We start from the raw sequence: 20290 nt of genomic DNA, 5'->3' as shown, positions 1-20290 counted from the left end.
AAACCAGGAGAAGGAGCCCCGTCCAGGGTCAGGGCTCCACCATTCTGCCCTGACTTTTCTTGTGCACAGAAAGGGACATGGCCTGACCCTACCTTGAACACCTAGGTTTGCTGTAGGGCCAGGTGGGCCTAGAATGGCTGAGCTTCAGGCTGGGATCAGCCCTTCCCACTTCCCCCAGGGCTTGTGTGATTGCGACAACTTTCTACTTCACAGCAAAGTCAGGGAGAACTGTTTTCTGGAACCTGGCTGGCCTCCCCTCCCCCGGCCCAACTGCTCTGCCCTGGTTGCCGGGCACTGGTTGACCTCAGAGGTGGAACTCTCCACAGGGTCCTGAGTGGTCAGTTGGGGCCACAGGACACTGGCCCTCGGAGGCAGAGCTGTGGAGCCCGACGCAGCCATGGAGGGCCCCCTGTCGGCCTCCGGATCCCCTTGCCAGCTGGTGTTGGAGCACCTGTGGGGGGCGCTGCTGCTGATTTCTGGAAGTCTCTCCGTGTTGTCCTGGGCGGTGCTGGTATGGACTGTGCTGCTGGTTTTCCTAGTGAAGAGATGACTCACTCGAAGAAGTGCGAAGGCGCTGGGCCACGGGGGCTCTGCCCGCCACGAAGTGTGTGGAGCAGGCCGTGAGGAGAGTGGCCCAACCACACAAGCCGAGGCCGCCCTCAGGCCGCCCGGGGTCGTGGCCAGTCCTCCCCCGTCACAAGCCCTGTGCCTGTCAGCAATGAGCACAGACCTGAGCAGGTTGGTGCTTTGGGACACTGTCAACTTTCTAAAGAAGGTACCGAAGAGCCAGCCTCCCGACCTTCCCCAGGTCACTGGGGAAAAACCCATCTTAAGAGCATCAGAGAAGGATGGAGAGCAACTTTGGAAGAAAATAATGGATCATTTGAGTAAAAACACTCATTTTCCAGAAAGTCCAGAACTGCTCAACCAAGAAATTTCGAGATGGAGGCAGATAGGACAGGGAAAGGAGGGGGAAGAAAGGCTGGAGCCGTCGAAGGCACACATGGAGCCAGTCCCGAAAGATCAAGTTTGCTAGTTCCCCGTCCAGGGCAGGACCCAGGCCATCCCCCCCCGCCTGACCTCTCTGCAGATCACAGGGGTGCCGGGAACTGGGGAGTCCAGCACAAAAGGGGAGCAGGAAATGGGGATCACTCCATCCATCGGGCATCTGAAGGGTGTCACTGATGAGGCTGGCTTCCTTGTGTCCCTTCAGAGTTCTGACCAGGAACATCAAGAAATAGCCAGACGAGCGTGGGAAGAAAAGCAAAGGAACGAAGAGCTTCAAGACAAATAACAAATCTCCAAACCGAGGAGGAAGCATCTTTCCAGCGTAAAGATTCCCAGCTTAAAAGTGAGATTCAGTGGTTGAAGCTGAAGCTTCAAATTCTGCCTGAATTACATCAAGAGCACATCTTGCAACTTCAGAGAAAATTGTCTGAGGAGGAAATGCCCCACTTGGCAATCGAGAAGAAACCGGCCAGCCTGGGCAGGAACACCAGCTACACGCATCAGATTCGTGACCCCCGCGGGAAGACGGCCAAAGACCTGGGCAAAGAGTTGGAGAGAAGCCCCTGCCACTGTCCCCGGGAGGTCCTCTTCATGAGAAGAGAATTCCAGAAGGCTGGGTGGCAACTGTGCCGACCGAGAGAAAGCTCGAGGCGCTGAGAAGTGATCGCCACAGGCACCTGCTGGCCATCATCAAGTCCAACGGCCGGCCCTTCCCAAGGGGCTCTCTTGTTGCCGCTGTTCCAGGCAGCCCAAAGAGACCCTGAAGCGTCAGGGGGTCCCCGGGGTCCTCGGGCCCCCCAGGAAGGAGGAAGAGCACACCGTGAGGGCTCCGGGATCCAGGGTCGCCTGCAGGTGTGGCTCGGCTCACACCAGCGGGGTCTCAAACGGTCACAACCCTCTGAACGTGTTCTGTGTCTCCACATCATCTGATCCCCTAGAATTAGATGATATAATTCTTGTATTTTGACCTAAATAAGAGGGCCACCATGACTGGAACCATCACTGAAATCCGGCCTGGATGCAGTTACAGCAATAGAGACCCTTTCTGTTTGGCAGGAGCATTTCTGTGGCCATTTTGAAACACATGAGCGTGTAGGAAAAGTCTGTAGGAGTAATTTAACATTTACCTGAATAAATTTTGACTCGTTTTTAAAAAAACATTAAAGAAACCCTAAACAACAGCACCCCATTCCAACTTCATAATATTTGTATTAGATTATCCCTAAATTCAGAGATTAGGAAAGTTGACATTTTGCAACCGATTTTTAGATTTTAGGCTTTTTTTTTTAACTTTCTTGTTTTAAGATCTTGTGTGTTATTTAGATGTTTCTAAATTTTTTCCAGTTAAAAATTTTTCCCTTGATGGCAAACACACATGTACACAAGTGACAAAGCAGACTCAAGGCGCTCTTAGTTGGACGCCAGGAACAGAGGATAGTATAAAATAAAGCTGCAACATTTTTTTTTTAAATTCAAAGACAGAAAGAAAAATCATGCCGACACAGAAGGTCCCTAAGTCATATAAGACAGAAAAGGAGAGGTGGCTGAAATATCGGACAAGATTCCAACAAGAAACCTCTCACCCCACATGCCGCAGAGGGAGAGTGAGCTGAAGGCTGGGTCTGGAGCTGTGGGCAGGGGTGGGGGGGGAGGAGCGAGTCTGGGGAGACCCCCAGCCGCTAGCCATGCACCCGGGAAGCTGCTCCCAGCCCTGGGCCTGGAGGCCGGAGGGGGACGCGGTGTCATCTGGGCCCGGGGAGCGGGGGGGGGGGGGGGGGCAGGGAGGCAAAGCTGGGGCGGACCCCGAAGCCGGCCCCCACCCTCTCCCCTCCTGCACCCCCGTTTACCGCCCGAGGAGCCGCACCACAGCCGGGGCCCGCGGAGTCCGCGGCCGGGGGCACAGAGCAGGCCAGAGAAGGGCCCGGCGGGCACTCGAAGCCCAGCCCACGGGAGTCTGTTCAGCGGACAGAGCCGCCCCGAGTGAGGCCTGGGGGCGCCCCGAGCTCACGTGCTAGGCAGGGGGCAGGGCAGGTAAGAAAAAGGAAGGGGGGTGGGGGCGGGGAGGGGGAAGGAAGGAGAGGACAGGGGTGACGAGAGCTCAAGGCCAGCTTGGACGGCTCCCCGCTCGGGAGGGACCTCCTGGCCGTGGCCTCGGCCGGGCCTGACCCACGACAGAGGCTGCGGGCCAGGGGCTCTGGGGCCGAGGCCCCTCTCCTCCCCCGCGCCTGGCCCTGGAGCCCCAGCCCGGGACCGGGAGACCGCGCCCCGGCGGCGGGCAGGGCAGCCAGACGGGAAGCCTCTTGCCTTTCTGCCGTGTGCCATCCCTCCCACGTCGGGGCTGTTCCGTGGCCGGACCAGCATCCTCGCTGCTGACCCCGCCCAGCCCGGTGCGCAAGAGTCTGACTCCGCTACCACCCCGTGCAGGCTGTGTGCCCCTGGCCAGGTCACCTAACCTCTCTGTGCCTCCGCTTCTCGAATGTAGAGTACGACGGCTCATCAATAGTCTCTGCCGTGCGCAGGTGGCGGGAGGTCACGCCGTGACACTGGGTTCGTGCTTAGGACAGTGCCTGCGCCGAGCAGATCCCATGTGCCTGTTTGCCAGCAGCCGGGATTTTCCTCGGGACCCACTGGAGCTCCTGGGTGGTGAGAGGAGCCATCCAAGGTGAGGCAGGTGAGCGGGGATCGAGCCGGCTGGTGGGGGTGCACGAGGGGCAGCAGCCTGGTGAGGGCTGGTGGAGCAGAGTGTGATGGCGGTGCATGGGCTGGGTGCTCAGGGAGCTGGGGCAGGTCTGCAGGGGGTAATGGCAGCCACAGGGAAGCTGGTGTGGGCCCCCAGGTCCCCATGATTCCCGGAGCAGTGGGACCTGGGCTTCTCCATTTGCCCTCCCTCAGGCCCTCAAGACTGGGGCAGGGCTGAGCTGGCAGGTTTGACAGATTTCAGGGGGCAGAGCTGGGCTGGGCATCACGTCGGTCACGTGTAGAGGCAGATCCCACCAGCTCAGGTGAGACTGTGAATGAAGCCAGATCTCTAGTGACCTCCAAGGGGGGGGAGCATGGTCAGGAAGAATGAAAACACTCGTTGGTGGGGTGGACACTTGGCATTCCTGGGAAACTGGGCGTTCTATTTTCTGGGCTCTCAAATACCCTTTTTCCCTTGTCCCTATATGTGCCTGGGACTTCCCTGCTGTCCCTTGGGTGGCCTGTAACAATTAGGCATCGAAGCCTGACCTTTCCCTACTGGGCTGATTTAAAAATAGCACTTTCTTCTCTTCCTTCCACTCAAATGGCCCCATTTCTGAATACTCATCAGGGCAGTGGGCACACGAGGAAGATAAACCTTTGGATCCATACTATACTGTGAGTGGCTAGCAACCCTCGAACCCCGAACATTTGTTTTTTCAAGTGCTGCCTGGTAGCCAAATGAATGTGGAATTTGAAAAGGTTTCAAGCAGTGTTTTTTTCTGATTCCAATAGCTCTTGCTCATCTGCTCCCCCCATCGTCCCCTCTACCCCTTTCCGACTCCCCTCCTACCCGGGCTCTCTCCCTGTGGGAGCTGTTTCTACTACCCAAAGTTATGCAGCAAGAGGAATAAGGGGAAGAAAAAGGTGTCATTAGAATTTCTTTTTAAAAATTGTATTGCTCTGGGGCACCTGGGCATCTGCTTTCTGCTTGGGTCATGGTCTCAGGGTCCCAGGATCGAGCCACAGGTCCGGCTCCCTGCTCAGCAGGGAGCCTGCTTCTCCGGCTCCTTCTCCACTTGCTTGTGCTCGCTTTCTCCCTCTCTCTCTCCCTCTCTGTCAAATAAATAAATTGTACTGCCCTTTAATTTGTACCTACTCAGCAATTAATATTGTTTTCAGAACATTGAGGGCTTTTGGGGGGGCGGATGTCTGAGCTTTTCTGGTCTTCCCTCAAGGTTTTTAGAAGAAAATTTTCATTGATATCTAACATACATACATGACAGTTTAAATCACACACACGAGCATCATAAACACACAATTCAATGAATCATCACAAATGAACACACTAGTGTAAGCACAACCCACGTCAAGAAATGGAAATTTATCAGGATCTGAGGCTTCCTCCCGATTGCTGGGTCCTTTCTTCTACCCTGAATTCTAACCTTGTAGGTTGCTGCTCAAACATAATAGCTTTGTTTTATTTTGAGGCTGGCTTCTGTCCCTTATATTGTGTTTCTGCTTGTAGCTGTGATGCATTCATTCATTGTTACTTAGTGTTCCGTTGTGAGTGTATCACGCTTCCTGTATGCATTGTCTTGCGAATGGATGTTTGGGCTATCTCACTTTTGAGCTATTACTAATAACGCATCTTCAAGAACTCTTGTTCACGTCTTTGGATAAATGTATGGACAGATACATCTTTAGGAGATGCTGCCAAGGTTTTCCAAAGCACTGTTATACCTTCTACCAGTGGGGTATCGAGAGTTCAGCATCTCCCAAATGGTGTTGTCAAGCTTCTTCGTTTTAGTTTTTCTGATGGGTGTGTATGGGTTTTCTTATGGCCTGAATTTGCATTTCTGTGATGACTAATGAGACTGAGCACCTTTTTATTTTCACTGAGTTTATTTTTTGATATAATTAAAATCTTCTGGCTGTGCACTCAGCAAGGCCTGATCCATAGCAGATCCATGATTTAAGGAAATTTAAGATCTAAATTCATTTCCAAAAATGTTCCAGGCATCTGTATTATTTGCCATATCAAATTATCACAAGCTTTTATCTATCTATCATCTATCTATTTATCATCTAAATTGCTCATTAGGAGAGCCTCTTTTATGAGGTGCCTGTTCAAACTTCTTAACCATTATTTTCCTTTGGGCTATCTTTTTGCTGTTGTTTAATTAGAGGATTTTTTTTTTTTTATATAGTCTGGATATACGTCTTTTGTCAGGTGGGTAGAATGCAGATGTCTTATCCCTTTCTATGGCTCCCTGTTCCACTCTTTTTTTTTTTTTAAGATTTTATCCATTCATTTGAGAGAGAGAGAAAGAGAGAGAATGCACAAGCAGCGGGGAGAGGCAGAGGGAGAAGCAGACTCCACGCTGAGCAGGGAGCCTGATGCAGGGCTCGATCCCAGGACCCTGAGATCATGACCTGAGCTGAAGGCAGATGCTTAACCCACTGAGACACCCAGGCACCTGCCCCCCACCCCGCCCCTGCCCCACTCCTCTCTTTTAATAGTGTCTTTTGATGAATACAAGTTCTTGATTTTGGTGAAATCCAGTAAATCAGTATTTTCCACCATGGTAATTGTTTTATATGTCCTTAAGAAATCTTGGCTTATGCCTATGTTATTAAGATCTTCCTCTGTTGTATTTCCAGAATCGTTATGCTTTTGTTGTTCCCATTTAGAGCTACAGTTGATCTGGAATTGATTTCTATGTATGATGTGAGGTGGCTGGCAAGAGACATATTTTTCCTTATAGTCAACTGGCTTAGAGCCATTTACCAGAGATCCCCTCCTTCCCCTGCTCTACAGCACGAATCTTTCATTGTGTAACAAAAGCAAAGGTGTTCAGGCACACGCGACTCTGTTCCTGGATGTCCTGTTCTGTTCCATGGGTCTGTTCATCTCATCTTTTTGCCAATAACACACTACCTTCATGACTGTCGCTGTATAATAAATCTTGATTTCCAGGTACGGTAAGTGCTTCAGCTCTGTTGTCTATCAGGAGGTAGAGTTGGCTCTTCTTGAACTTTTGAACTTCCAGACACATTTTCGAGTCAGCTTCTCACTTTTCACAAATTATCTACCTAGATTTTGATTGTGGTTCCATCTACTATACATTGCGATTATATCACTCCATTTTGGAAAGAACTGGTATCTTTACATTATTGAACCTTCCAATTCATAAACAAAACATATACCTTCATGTATTTAAACCTTCTTTAATTTTTCTTAACATTTAAAATTTGGGGGGTAAAAGTCTTGCATAGCTTTTGTTACATTTATTCCTACATATTTAATAGATTTGACCCTGTTATAAATGGGATAGCTTAAATATTTTCTAATTATGTACGACCGGTATACAGACATACCACTGATTATTGGTTTTTTTTCATATTGATCTTGTATTCAATAAACTCTGAATTCATTCCCCAAATATTCTTATCAGTTAGCATCTCTGTTCGTTTTCTGTGGCTGCTACAGCAAATGACCACAAACTAGGCAGCTTAAAATAACACAGATTTAGGGCGCCTGGGTGGCTCAGTCATTAAGCGGCTGCCTTCGGCTCAGGTCATGATCCCAGAGTTCTGGGATCGAGTCCCACATCAGACTCCCTGCTCAGCGGGAAGCCTGCTCTCCCTCTCCCACTCCCCCTGCTTGTGTTCCTGCTCTCGCTGTCTGTCTCTGTCAAATAAATAAATAAAATCTTTAAAAAAAATAACACAGATTTATTCTCTCCTAGTTTTGGAGGCCAGAAGTCCCAAACCAAGGTCCCAGCAGGCCGTGCTCCCTCCAAAGGCTCTGGGAAAGATCCTTCCTTGCCTCTTCCAGCCTCTGGTAGCCCCAGGCGTCCTTGGGCTCATGGCAGCATAATTCCAACCTCTGTCTCCATTTCCAAGTGGCCATTTTTCTGTGGGTCAAATAGTCCTTTCCTTTCTCTTATGTTACAGCTGGATTTAAGGCCCACCCTAAGTCCAGGATGACCTCATCTCAACATCCTTCTCTTGTTTACATTTGCAAAGACCCTATTTCTAAATAAGGTCTCAGCCACCCGTACTGAGGGTTGGGATGGGGACCTATCTTTCTGGGAGATACAATTCAGCCCGTTACAGCCTCCAAGCAAATACATATATTTAATCTCTCCTTCACCCAAGGAAAGTTCTGCACCTTGCTCTTTTTCACTTTGGGATGTATCTTGAAGACTGTTCCATGTGAGCCCTTTCAAGGGTGCCCTCACTCTCTCGAAGACTGCATAGTGCTCTGCTGGGGAAATGCCACCATTTAGGGGACCCATCCTCTACCGCCGGGCATTTGGAGAGACTAGAGCTTTAGAGCCCATTCCGTCTCATCCTAGCAGGTGACCCTTCTTGGGGTCACTACATTCCCGGCTTCCAGCCCGGGCACAGAGTGCTGGTGGTGTGTGCATGTGGGAGGAGGAGAAGGGTCCTGACTCAGGCAGATGAAGTTTTCTGAATGAAGTCCAGATGGCTGAGTGCTCAGATCCCATCCGCCATGTCCAAAATGGTTGAAAAAATATATATTGTGATAATAGCATAAAATATATATTATATAAAATTCAAATTTCAGCATCCATAAATAGCTCATGGAAACCAAGCCACATTTATTTATGTATATATTATGTAGCCTTTACGCTACAGTGATGGAGTTGACTGGTTGTGACACAGATCACATGGCCCATAAAGCCTAAAATGTTTACTGTTTGGCCTTTTGTAGAAAAGGCTTGTCAACTCCTGACTTAAACCAAGACAGAAAGGTGGACGTGGTGGAAAGATATGGGCCCAGGAGTGATGAGAAGGCATGGAGCTAATGGGCTTGGCCACCGGTTGAATATGGGGTGAGGAAAAGAGATCATTTTCTAGCTTGGGACTTCGGGTAAGAGAGAAACAGGATCCAGGAGAAGACAATGAAGTAACTGTGAGACATCATGGTTGGACACACAAGACTGGGGCTTACGAAAGACACAGGGGCTGGCGATGAAGATTCACAAGTCTTCAACCTGTGGAGCATCGACGAAGCCAGCAGGTGAAATGGCCTAGGACAATGGCCTTCCCTTTGTATGGGTCACAGCATTCTTGGGGAATCTACTAAAAGCTTTGGCCCCCTTGCCAGAAAAAGAATACACTCAAAAATCTTCATATGGCTTCCAGTTCTAGAACCATGGACATCATGAGGTCCTGGACTCAAGATTAAGAAGGTCAAGCATAAGGTCAAGAAGGTCAAGATTAAGAGCGTCAGGCATCGCCTTGTGAGGGCACATCAACATTCAAGGTGTGGGCAGAGAAAAAGGAGCCTGCTAAGGAGGCTGGTCAGAGCAATGGGAAGAGAACCTAGATCTTTAAGAACTAAGCCAAAGGAGAAGAATGTCCCAGGAAGAATAGACTGAAGGATCAAAGTGTTCTGTGCTCATAGAGAAGTTTGGGTACCTGGTTGAAGAGCATCTCCTGGGGGTTTGGCGGTGGTGGTCACGGGTGAGCTGTGCCTGGACCTCTGAGAGGAAAGTGGAGGTTCAGGGGAGGGCTAGAGCGTGAGTGGGAGGTGAGGAAGAGCAGATGGTGAATGCAAGCCTTCCTGCAGGGGTCCTGGGTGAGAAAAGAGGAGAGTCACAGCAGTGGACAGTCTGTGGGTGGTGCTGCTACTGTCTAAATGCCAGATGGACTTAAGTTTTATAGTTTGGCCATGAACCAGCAGACAAGGAGTGGCTAAAAATGCCCAAGGGAGCAGAGAAAACTGAAAAGTAAGATTCTGGTCCTGTGGGAGGAGGTTCAGGTGCAGGTGTGGGTGGGCAAGGGGTCAGGAGAACTCGCTGCTGAACTTCTAGGTTCCCACACTCCCCTCCACCCACCAGGCAACACCTCAGCCACCCACCATGGCCAGGGTGACATTGGCTGACGGTCTGTAGCCCCCTTTGGTCCTTCCTGCCCATCTGTGATAAATGCTGATTGATTACCGGTTGGAAAAGTTTTTGGAACTTGTGTCCAAAACACCTAGCCTATTTTGATTCTCACCAGAGAAATCTGGAACGTAAGCAATATCTAAGCTCAAATTTATTGGTGCCATTAGCTGATTTTAAGGGAATGATAAGTAAATGTTGATATTTTAATGACAGTTATCTTATTGAGTGGTCTATATAAATGCAGTCATTTGAAGATATTTGAACTGATCAAAAATCTATATATCTTCACTATCTCAAATGAGAAGTGTAAATTAGTAATAAAATATATAACAAACCATCCTTTTTTAAAGGTTTTTTATTTATTTATTTAGAGAAAGCGAGCGAGCAAGCAGGGGGAGGGGCAGGGGCAGAGGAAGAGAGAGACAAAGAGTCTCAAGCAGGCTCCGAGCTGAGTGCAGAGCCCAACACGGGGCTCGATCTCACCACCCTGAGATCATGACCTGAACTGAAATCAAGAGTCGAATGCTTAACTGACTGAGCCACCCAGGTGCCCTGAACCATCCCTTCACAGGTATTGCTGAGTTTAAGAATTCCTGTCTAGGGAAATATAAATTATGTTAGTAATCCTTTGATATACATTTCCAGAGAATTTGTTACAGGATTCCTGTAAGTGCTGAGTGTGGGAGACTGTTCCTTTGCTGGCCCCCCAATCGATCTTCGTGTTCCCCCCTTTGAATCTGGGCTGGCCCAGGGCCTGCTTTAATAAATCAGGTGTGGAAGAAGCCACACTGTGCTAGTTAGGGATAGCTTCTTAAAAAAGACCCATCAGTGTCTGCTTTTGTACTCTGAGGAAACCAGCTGCCGTGTAAACAGTCCAGCTGCCCTAAGATGAGCATGTCAGGAGGAAACACAAGCTAACCGTGTGAAGAAGCCACATGCGGGAGAATCAGGGACCCCCCGCCCCCCAATAACGAGAGCTGAGGCCTCAAACACATGACCCAAGTTGAATCATTTCAGCCAGCCTTAGCCAGCACCATGTGGAGCAGAGACAAGCTCTCCCCACCAAACTCGATCCAAAATTCAACACCTTGAGCAAAGAATGCACTGGTGGTGGTTTTAAGCCACAAAATTTGGGGTATATTATTTTGCAGCAATAGATTAACAGAGACACAGTGCGTTTAAAATCTACAGAATGGGAGAAAGTCATGCACTTTAAGCATTGGCAAAGGATCAGTCAACAGAGCCTGATCAGCTGATCGGCCTTGGGTGGGGAGGAGAGGGATAAAGTTAGATCCTTCACTTCAGCCCAGATGAAAATTAAGTCCAAATAATGTTTGTACAACACTCTGCAAGAAGTTGTAAGACGTCTCGGTACGATTGTATATTCATCAGCGTTTAGTCTACATCAGAGTGTAGGCATAAATAATGTATGTTCCCTGTACAGAAATCCCGAAGTCCAGCTAAGCAAAGAAAATGAAAATTATCCCCTATCCCATCACACAGAGATAACCACTGCTGGCATTTTGGGGTATATTCTCTCGGGGATTTTTTTTTTTTTTAGGCACGCTAATCCTCATAAAAAGTGGGCTCACACTGTGCAACCATTAGTGATTGTGCTTCTAGTGGAGATTGTGAATCTCCACTAGATTGTGAGCGTCTTGCATGTCTATCAATAATGTGTTAGTATCAGGGCCTCGTAATACTGCATCAAATGGATGTTCCATAATTTGTTCAACAAATGCCTGATCACTGGACGTTTCAGGCTGGCTCCAGTGTTTCATTCCCACAGTGAATGTTTCAGCGAACGTCTGTGCAGCTAGATCTCCGTGCACATACGTGCTGATTTCCTTAGGACAAGTGCCAAAAAGTGGAATTGCTAAGTTCACAAGTTTGCCTATAGTGAAGGCTTTTCCATGTATAATTTCCAGTTACTGGGAAGACAGAGACCAAAACTGTCCGCCCTCCGCAGTGGTATCAGGGAAGAAAGCTCCCAAACGAGAGCTAATTTCACTCTTTTTTAGTTTTCAAGAAGGCACCTACGTTTTGAAAACTGTTACTAACATTTGCTTGAAATGCACGTATATTCTAACTCCAAATAGCCAGATGCCAAGCTGGGGGTGGGGGGCGGGTGGGAAGGGCCAACTAGTAAATATTTTAGGCTTTGTGGGCCAAGAGGTAAAATAGAAAACATTGTGTAGGTACTTATATAATCATTTGGCTCATGGTTCTGCCAGAACAACCATGAGTGAGTTGGCGGTGAGTTGGATTTGGTCACAGTTGCTGACCCCTGCTCCGACTGTCGCTCCCCCCGCCCCCAGCCTGAGACACTTCATCCCACCATTTCTCAGCAGTCAGGGTGGCAAGTCACATCGGCTAGCTCTCAGGGCGGAACTTGGCGCAAAAGTCCCCCGTGGAAGAATTGACTAGAATCCTAGGTTGTCACCATTTTGTGTGGTCTATTAAATATCCCAACGATGGCTCCAGTATCTGGGGGGGCCACGGGCATGCAAGTTTTCTGCAGCCAGCTAGCAGAATCTGGACGGTCACCTAGCAGGTTATGAGATGGCCCTCATTCTTACTGCGTGTTTTACAATATGAAGGTGGGTTTTTCCCTGATCATAGAAGTAGTACATACTTGTAAAAAAGCACAAAAAATTATGAATTATTATACCGGCCTTTCCGAGATAACCTCTATTAATACGTTAGTTAATTTCCTTGTAGTTGCACGTGAGAGATAGAAAGACAGAGACAGAGAGACAGAGGAAAGAAAGAAAACGAGAGAAAGACAGAGAAAAGCAGGGAGAGAGAGAGATGGAGAAAGAGAGAGAGAGAGACTTCAAAACTGGAATGATTTATAGATCAAATTGCCTCATTTTATTCACCAAATACTGAGTTATGAGTATCACTGGTGGGTTGCTCCCACCCTACATGATGTGTCCTTTTTTTTTTTTTTTTAAAGATTTATTTATTTATTTATTTATTTATTTATTTACTGGGGGTGGAGGGGCAGAGGGAGAGACAACCTTAAACAGACTCCCTGTTGAGGCTGGAGCTCAACGCGGAGCCGGATGTGGGGCTCAATCCCAGGACCCTGAGATCAAGACCTGAGCCGAAACCAAGGGTCAGACACTCAACCGACTGAGCCACCCAGGGCCTGCTGGATGTACCTTTTTCAAATGAAGTCCCACCTAATGGACATCTGGGCCTCTCCCAGTTTCCCAGTGTTAGAAGTCATGCTACAGTGAGTGTCTTTAAATGTAAGTCTTCCCCTATGTCTTCGTGTCTTTTATTATTTCCTTAAAATAGAGTCCACAAGCAGGGGTTGCCCCTCAAAGAGGAGGTGTGTATTTAGTATCTTTCATACACGGGGCTGCTTTGCTTTTCCAGAACAATTGTGCTAATTCACGGTAATGTCCGTGTGTGATCGTAATCACATCCTCAGAGCAATATAATTTTCAAAACACTTGCTATTTTGGTAGGTAAACTGATATTTTATTGTTGGCTTGCGTAATATTTGTTTGATTTCCAGCTGTTTTGGCTACTTTCACATTTGTATTTCTTCGGTGAAATATAAATTTGCATTCCCTGCCCCTTTTACTATTTTTTTCACTTCCTTATTGTTTTGTAAGAACTCTTTTTAAATAGCAGCAATACTAACCCTACTGTATCTGTCGCAAGTGTTTTCTGAGTTGCTCTTTCATTTTCTTGAGGTGTCTGTTTGATGTGGAGAAGTTTGTGTTCTTATGTTTTCAAATCTGGCGAGCTCTTTTTCTGTGACCCCTTCCTGGCTTTTATGTTCAGGAGGCTCATCCTCTACCCCACAGCACCTTTGAAGTTTCTTTTTTAATGGCTCCATGTTTTATATTTAATTCTTTAAGCCATCTGGAATTAATTTTAGTCTAGGTTGAAATGCAGGATCTAACTTCATCCCCCTCCCTTTGCCCCTCCCCAAAGCCAACCATCTGATTTGGCTTTATGCATGAATCCTTTCCAAGCATTTAATGGGCATGATTTTCTCCCACTCTGCAGTATGGGGGGGGGCGGGGAGGGAGGCAGAGGTTCTCTGAGCCACACTCCAAAGCTGCCAGTAAGTCCGGGGGGACGGGGGGACGCTTTTGTCCCCAGCGGCCCGTGATCCTCTGAGATGCACTGAAAATCCCCATGCACAGAACTGCCGTCCCCAGCAAGTGTCAACAAGCCATTGACCGAGGCCATCTCCTGCCCCAACTCGGAGCCCCAGACGCGACCCCAGCTTACGCTGAATTATCAGCCTGAGTGTGCGGGCCAGGTGTCTCCACGTCGGACATTCACGTGGGTGCCGGCATGCTTTGGCGAGGAACTGCACCGACTCCCCCTCTGGACCCCCGTCCTCTGTGTGTATTCGGGTACCCCATGACCCAGGAATTTTCAGAGATTTGTCACTGCCTCCTGGAGACCACGCCTTGGGCCACGCCATGGGCTCGTTGTGAGCTCCCCTTGCTGGTTTCCACCCTGCCACGTTAGTGGTCTAAATATTTACCGTGCGGACAATGTGGGATCTCAGTCAGGACCCTCACCAGCCCTCCCTGCCCCCCTAGGGACTCCAAGTCTAAACAGCGAGCGGCCAGCAGCGGCTTCACTACCACCTGGGCCGGAGGAGGACTGGCCGGGGCTCCGCTTGGGATGCGACCCAGGCCCCACTGTGAAACCTACCAGCATTTACTCAGCCTGCCTTTCCGCAGTGCCTACAATGTTCCTGGACAGGCGTTGGAGACAGAAGCTCAGACATTTTAAGTATATATATTTATATTCATATATGTATGAATATAATAACCATTATAAACATGCTTCATCAATTATCATAGAAACATAATTCATCAATACTTCATCAATTACTATGTTTCTGTAATAATCGGTGAAGTTTTTCCCAGCCAGGTTTCCACTGCCATCGCCAGGTTAAGGAGGCACCTGCTCAAGATCACCCACAGGAAACACCAGCCCTGGGAGTCAACCCCGAGGCAACCTGGTCTCCTCTGGCCTCGGTCTCCCCTCACGGGTTCCTGGTCCTCGCTCGTGTTGGGTCAGTGCATCGGGACCCAGCAGTTTGCCCCAAACATATCCACCCCCTTGCACCATACGTCAGCCGTCTCTCATCCCCTTAGGGATTCTTCTGTTTCCTTTCTGTTCTCTTGCTGCTTGCTTGCATCCGCCAACATATCTGCCTACGCTTACCCCCAGACAGCTCCTATGCATTCCACATGCACATTCACAAGACGATGACATTTGTATAAGATGCTTTTGGCCCTCAGCGCAGAGGGGTGCAACCGCATTAGCTATATCACTGGGTGTGGTGGCTATTTATCTTAAAGCTCCATCAACGTACAGAGATGACATGCAAGGCTAGACAGGTCGTTCGCGCAAAGATTTGCACATTAGGATTATAATAAGCCTTGAGGGACTTGGCTTTTATTTCTCCCATGTTTTCCTCTCTCAGTATAATTATTAATGTTTTCAGCGAATGATTTTTTTTTCACCAAAGACCCTTCCTTGTCTTCTGCAGATGGTCTTCTTGCAAGAATGTCTGAGAAAAGTTTTGGTGTTTCTATTGCTCAGTGGTACGCCTGCATTGACCAGGTCACGTGGAAGGTTGCTTGCAGTTTGGTCCTGTCCCTAAAGTGTGTGCAGAGGGAAACACATGCAAACACATTTTTTGAAGCATTTTCCTTTCGGGGAGGCCAGATCCCATTGTTCAGGAGTGTGTTGGCCCACCCCTCAGCTCCTCTTCTTCCCCTGACTCGGTCAGGTGAGCAGAGCCCCCAGGGCCTGCCTACAAGGAATAATAACAGTAACATGGGTACCTGCGTGGTTCAGTTGGTTAAGTGTCTGCCTTCGGCTCAGCTCATGATCCGAGGGTCCTGGAATCAAGCCCTGCATCTGGCTCCCTGCTCAGCAGGGAGCCTGCTTCTCCCTCTCCCTCTGCCTCCCCCGGCTTGTGTTCTCTCTCTCAAACAAATAATAAAAGCTTAAAAAAAAATAACAGTAACACTGTCCCAGCAGCTGCCATTTGGGTCCTTAGGGTGCCAGGCACTCTGTATGGTGCTTTAGGTGGATCTTCTCCCTTACCCCAAAACAGCCACTGACTGAGGCAGGACTTCCTTGTGTCCTGCACATTGTATAGACCGGGAAATTGAGAATCAGAGAAATTGAGAAGTTAGCTCAGTGACACAGCTAGTTAATGGTAGAGCTGGCTTTCTGCTCCAAATCCCCACCCCTGGCCTTTGGAGCTCTCAGCCTCTACAGCCTCTACCACTGAGGCTTGGTGCTTGGGGTCCTTATAGCATGTCCAGCAGCACAATGGTGTGGTTTACGTGTGCCTGCAGACGGAATCTCCAGTAGAGCTTGTTAGAAATGCAGATTCCTGGGCCAACCCATGGAACCCCCCCACCAAAGGATCAAATCTGACATTTATGTGGCACCAGGAACTGCTCTAAGCTCTTTCCATGTGCAAATTGACGTAGACCTCACAGCCCAATGAGGCAGGGGCTACTATTATTGTTCCCATCTTATACATGGGGAAACCGGCACAGAGAAGGTGGGCAACTCATCCGGGTTACACAGCTCATAAGTGGCAGAGCCGGGATCTGCACCCAGGTTGCATTGCACAGCTCCAGCACCCTCTGCCCAGACAGTCTGAGACCCTACTGTCTCAGACAGAGAAGCTTCTCCACGCTCAGGAATGGACAATCTACTTTCAGTCCACTGGGCTAATTAGTGCTCAATTGCAAGTCAAAGCTTAAAGAAAATCTCATTAGGCTGTAATATTCATATTGGTTCAGCAATCACGCTCCTTGATATTTACCCAAAAGGATTGAAAACTTATGTCCAAACAACAACACGCACATGCAAGTTTATGGCTGCTTTATGCCTAATTGCCAAAACTCGGAAGCAACCAAGATGTCCTTTGGCAGGTGAATGGGTAAATACACTGGGGTCCATCCACACAGTGGAATATCATTCAGCACTTAAAAGAAATGAGCTGTCAAGCTATCATGAAAAGACACGGACAAACCTTAAATGCACATGACTAAGTGAAAGAAGCCAATCTGAAGAGACTCCATACTGTGATTCCAACTCTATGACATTCTAGAAAAGGCAAAACCATGGAGACAGTAAATATATCAGTGGTTGCCAGGGCTTGGAGGGAAGACAGAGATGAATACATGAAGCACAGAGGAGTTTTAAGGCAGTGAAACCACTCTGTATGACATATTTTTTTAAGATTTATGTATTTACTATTTGAGAGAGAGCATGAGTGCAGGATAGGGGAGGGGCAGAGGGCGAGGGAGAGAGAATCTCAAGCAGACTCCCCCCTGACCGTGGAGCCCGACGTGGGACTCAGTCTCATGACCTGAGCTGAGATCAAGAGTCGGGCACTCAACCGACTGAGCCACCCAGGCGCCTCTGTATGATATTTTAATGACGGATACATGTCATTACACATTTGTCCAAACACATAGAATGTACAACCCCAAGGGCAAGCCCTAAGGTATCCTGCAGACACAGGGTGATTATGGTGTGTCAGTGCAGCTTTATGGATGATAACAAAGGTACCCTTCTGTTGTGGGGGGGAGGATGCTAACCATGGGGGGAGGTTGTAAGGGCAGGGAAGGCAGAGGAAGTGTGGAAAATCTCTGTACCTTCCACTCATTTTTGCTGCAAACCTAAATCTCTTAAAAGTAAAGTTTATTTTTTAAAAATCACATTTTAGTGGTTCTTGGCTGATCAGCCACCTCGCTGTTCTCTAAATGAGGTGGTATGATCTTCCTGAACTCTGTAAGGACGTTCTTAACCTATCAGGGAGTCAATTCCCCTTTTGGGAATCTGATTAAAGTGAGGACTGTCTTCACATAAAAAAAATGGCACACACACACACACACACACACACACAGGCACCATTTATATGTAATAATGGCAGGGGTTCCCAGGGAACTTACAGACCCATGTTGAAAATCACAACTTAGACAAACACATTAACCTTCTCTCAACCATATCCCCACCCCCACCCTCTGCTCATCTGTTTAAAAATTCTTGATAAGAAAGAAAGAATACATGGGAAAATTATTTGGTTGGAGACAAAGTAGTTTAGGCACAGCTTTACTTTTCTTTGGTTCTTATAAACATTCACCTTCATTAAAGTGCTCATTTTGAGACGAGAGCACCAGCTGCCAGGAGGCAGGATGAGAGGGAAAACCCCTAGGGATTACACACGGCCCCCTGCTTGCTGAACCCGGGATTCTTATTAGTGAAGTGACCCTCTGCCTTGACTAGCTTAAACAGATTTTATCTGGCAGCAGATGTGGGGAACTTCTGCTTTTTCTTTGAAGTCAGCTTTTGCCATAACCTGGAGAATTATGTTCCTGTGTGTTATTCAACAAGTGTTCTTTCCCTACAATTCTACCTTGGGTAGGTAGATTAAATCGATTAGGAAACATCCTCTGATGGTTAGTTTCATGCATCAACTTGGCTAGGCTACCGTGCCTGGTTATCCAATCAAACACTCATCTAGGTATTGCTGTGACGATATCCTATGGGAGTGGCTGACATCTACAAGCAGTTGACTTTAAGTAAAGGAGATTATCCTTGATAAAGTGGAGGGGCCCCACTCAATGAGTTGAAAAGCCTTTGCAGCCAAGAACTGAAGTTTCCTCAAGAAGAAGAAATTCTGCCTCAAAACTGTCCCATCAACTCCTGCCTGAATATCCAGACTTTCAGCCTAATCTACAAATTTTGGACTTGACAGCCCCATGATTGCATGAGCATATTCCTTTAAATAAATAAATCTCTTTAGAAAGATAGCATCTGTCTATCTATCCATCCATCCATCTGTGTGTATATCCTTTCGGTTCTACTTCTTTGAAGAACCTTGATTGATACACATCCCGAAGAACCCAGCACTCCATGTGGACAGATTGCTTTGTAATACATGAATGATCTCTATGTTATCAAATGTCACCTGCTTATCCCCATCCCACGCTCAGAGCCCCTGGCCCCTGGGAGGAGAGATGTGAAGTCGGAATGCTGAGCTGGGGATGGGCAGTCACCCTGGTGCTTCTCCAGCTCTGCTGGGCAGCTGTGTCGCTCTGGCCAGCGTGGGAGGCATGGGGGAGGGAGAGTTTGTTAAAAATGTAGATTCTCAGAGTCCCATCTCCCCAGATTCTGAGTCTATATGTCTGGGTCCAGAACTCTGCATTTTAACCATCAGAGCGATTCTGCTGCAGGTGATCCTTTGAGAAAGAGTTTGCCAGGATGGCCTCCAAGCCTCCAGATCAGACCAAAGTCCATTCTCCACCCCCACGCCCCCCACCCCTGCCCCAGGACCTTTTACCATCAGTCCCTCATATTCCAAAGATGGGAGTAGGGGGTCCAGTTTTTACCCTCTGGGTCTCTTGACAAGATTAGTGGCCTGGCCTAGCCATGCCTGTTGAAGGGCAAATGCTTAATAGCAAGAGGTATACACATGAGGCTTTATGGCTTCCATGGTGTGGTGGTTAAGGCGATGGACTCTTAGACCAGCCTGCCCAGGGTTCAAATCCCCACTTAATCCTCTACCGATTATTCTTTTTTTTTTTTTTTATTCCTTTCGTTGACTTATAGTTGCATGTCACATAATTTCTTTCCTCCTACAACTGTGGGGCTGACATATAGTGGACTTGCTTGACTTGCCAATCCACTAGGAGTGTTGGTCCCCACCCCCAGCCCCAAATTCAAAGTTTAAGCAGCAAAATACGAATGTCTTGGTCTTAATATTCTGGTGGCTTCACAGTTTGATACTGATCTGCAGACTCATTTTATGATGCAAAATGTAAGTAAGATAGAAAGGAACCCGAGACCCATCCCAGGCACTGACCCTGCCACCACGACCAGCTCTGGGGCCCTCCTTCCCCCTGACCAACCTCACCAGGCCTCGTTTGCTTGCATTTGAGAACGACGAATGGGCCTGACCTAACATTTCATTGGAACTTTGTTAAAGTCTTTACCGGGAAGAAAGCAGTCAGCCTACTGGGTGGTGACTAGGGCAGAAGGAGGAGGAGAGCGGGGGTAGTGGTGGTCATAACACGTGAAGATAAGGAGGCACAGGCCCCTTTCTGCAGTGTTTATTCAGTTGACACAGATCTCCCCACCCCCGGATGGCGTTCTGGTATCCAGCTTTCCCTTAACCTTCCAGCACTTGCTTCCTTGCCCCCCCTACTCTTCACCTCTGGCCTCTCCGAGAAAAGGGCCCGGACAACAACTGGAAAAACAGTGCTGGGCTGCCTCAGCCTGCAAAAGAGGTCTCATAGAGTCTATTTAGTTTCTAAGCTCTGATTTTATCTCGTGTATAAAATCCATATGGAGAGAGAAGGGAGGGGAGAGTGAGTGCTGGGGGACAAAGCAGGGGCTTCGACTACAGTAGGTCTGTTTCTGGCACCTGTGGCATCTCTCTCGGGGCTGGGGCTTTGCTCTGTCCTTGCCTTGCTCACAGCATCTCCTCGGGGCAAGCCTGTCTGCTGCTTTGAGAGTAACTGGTGGGAACATTTAGTGGAGGAGGAGGTGAAGACTCAAGGCTTCAACTCCAGGACTGGGATTGCTACCAATGCCATCATCCAAGCTCAACCTGTCTCATCAGCTGGAGAGACCATGAATGTGCGTAACCTGGACCG

The sequence above is a fragment of the Callorhinus ursinus genome, unplaced genomic scaffold (assembly GCF_003265705.2).
Source record: "Callorhinus ursinus isolate GAN/ISIS: 27379988/994484 unplaced genomic scaffold, GSC_fseal_2.0 scaffold1, whole genome shotgun sequence".
In the NCBI taxonomy this organism is placed as follows: domain Eukaryota; kingdom Metazoa; phylum Chordata; class Mammalia; order Carnivora; family Otariidae; genus Callorhinus; species Callorhinus ursinus.
This window is presented reverse-complemented; position numbering follows the sequence as displayed.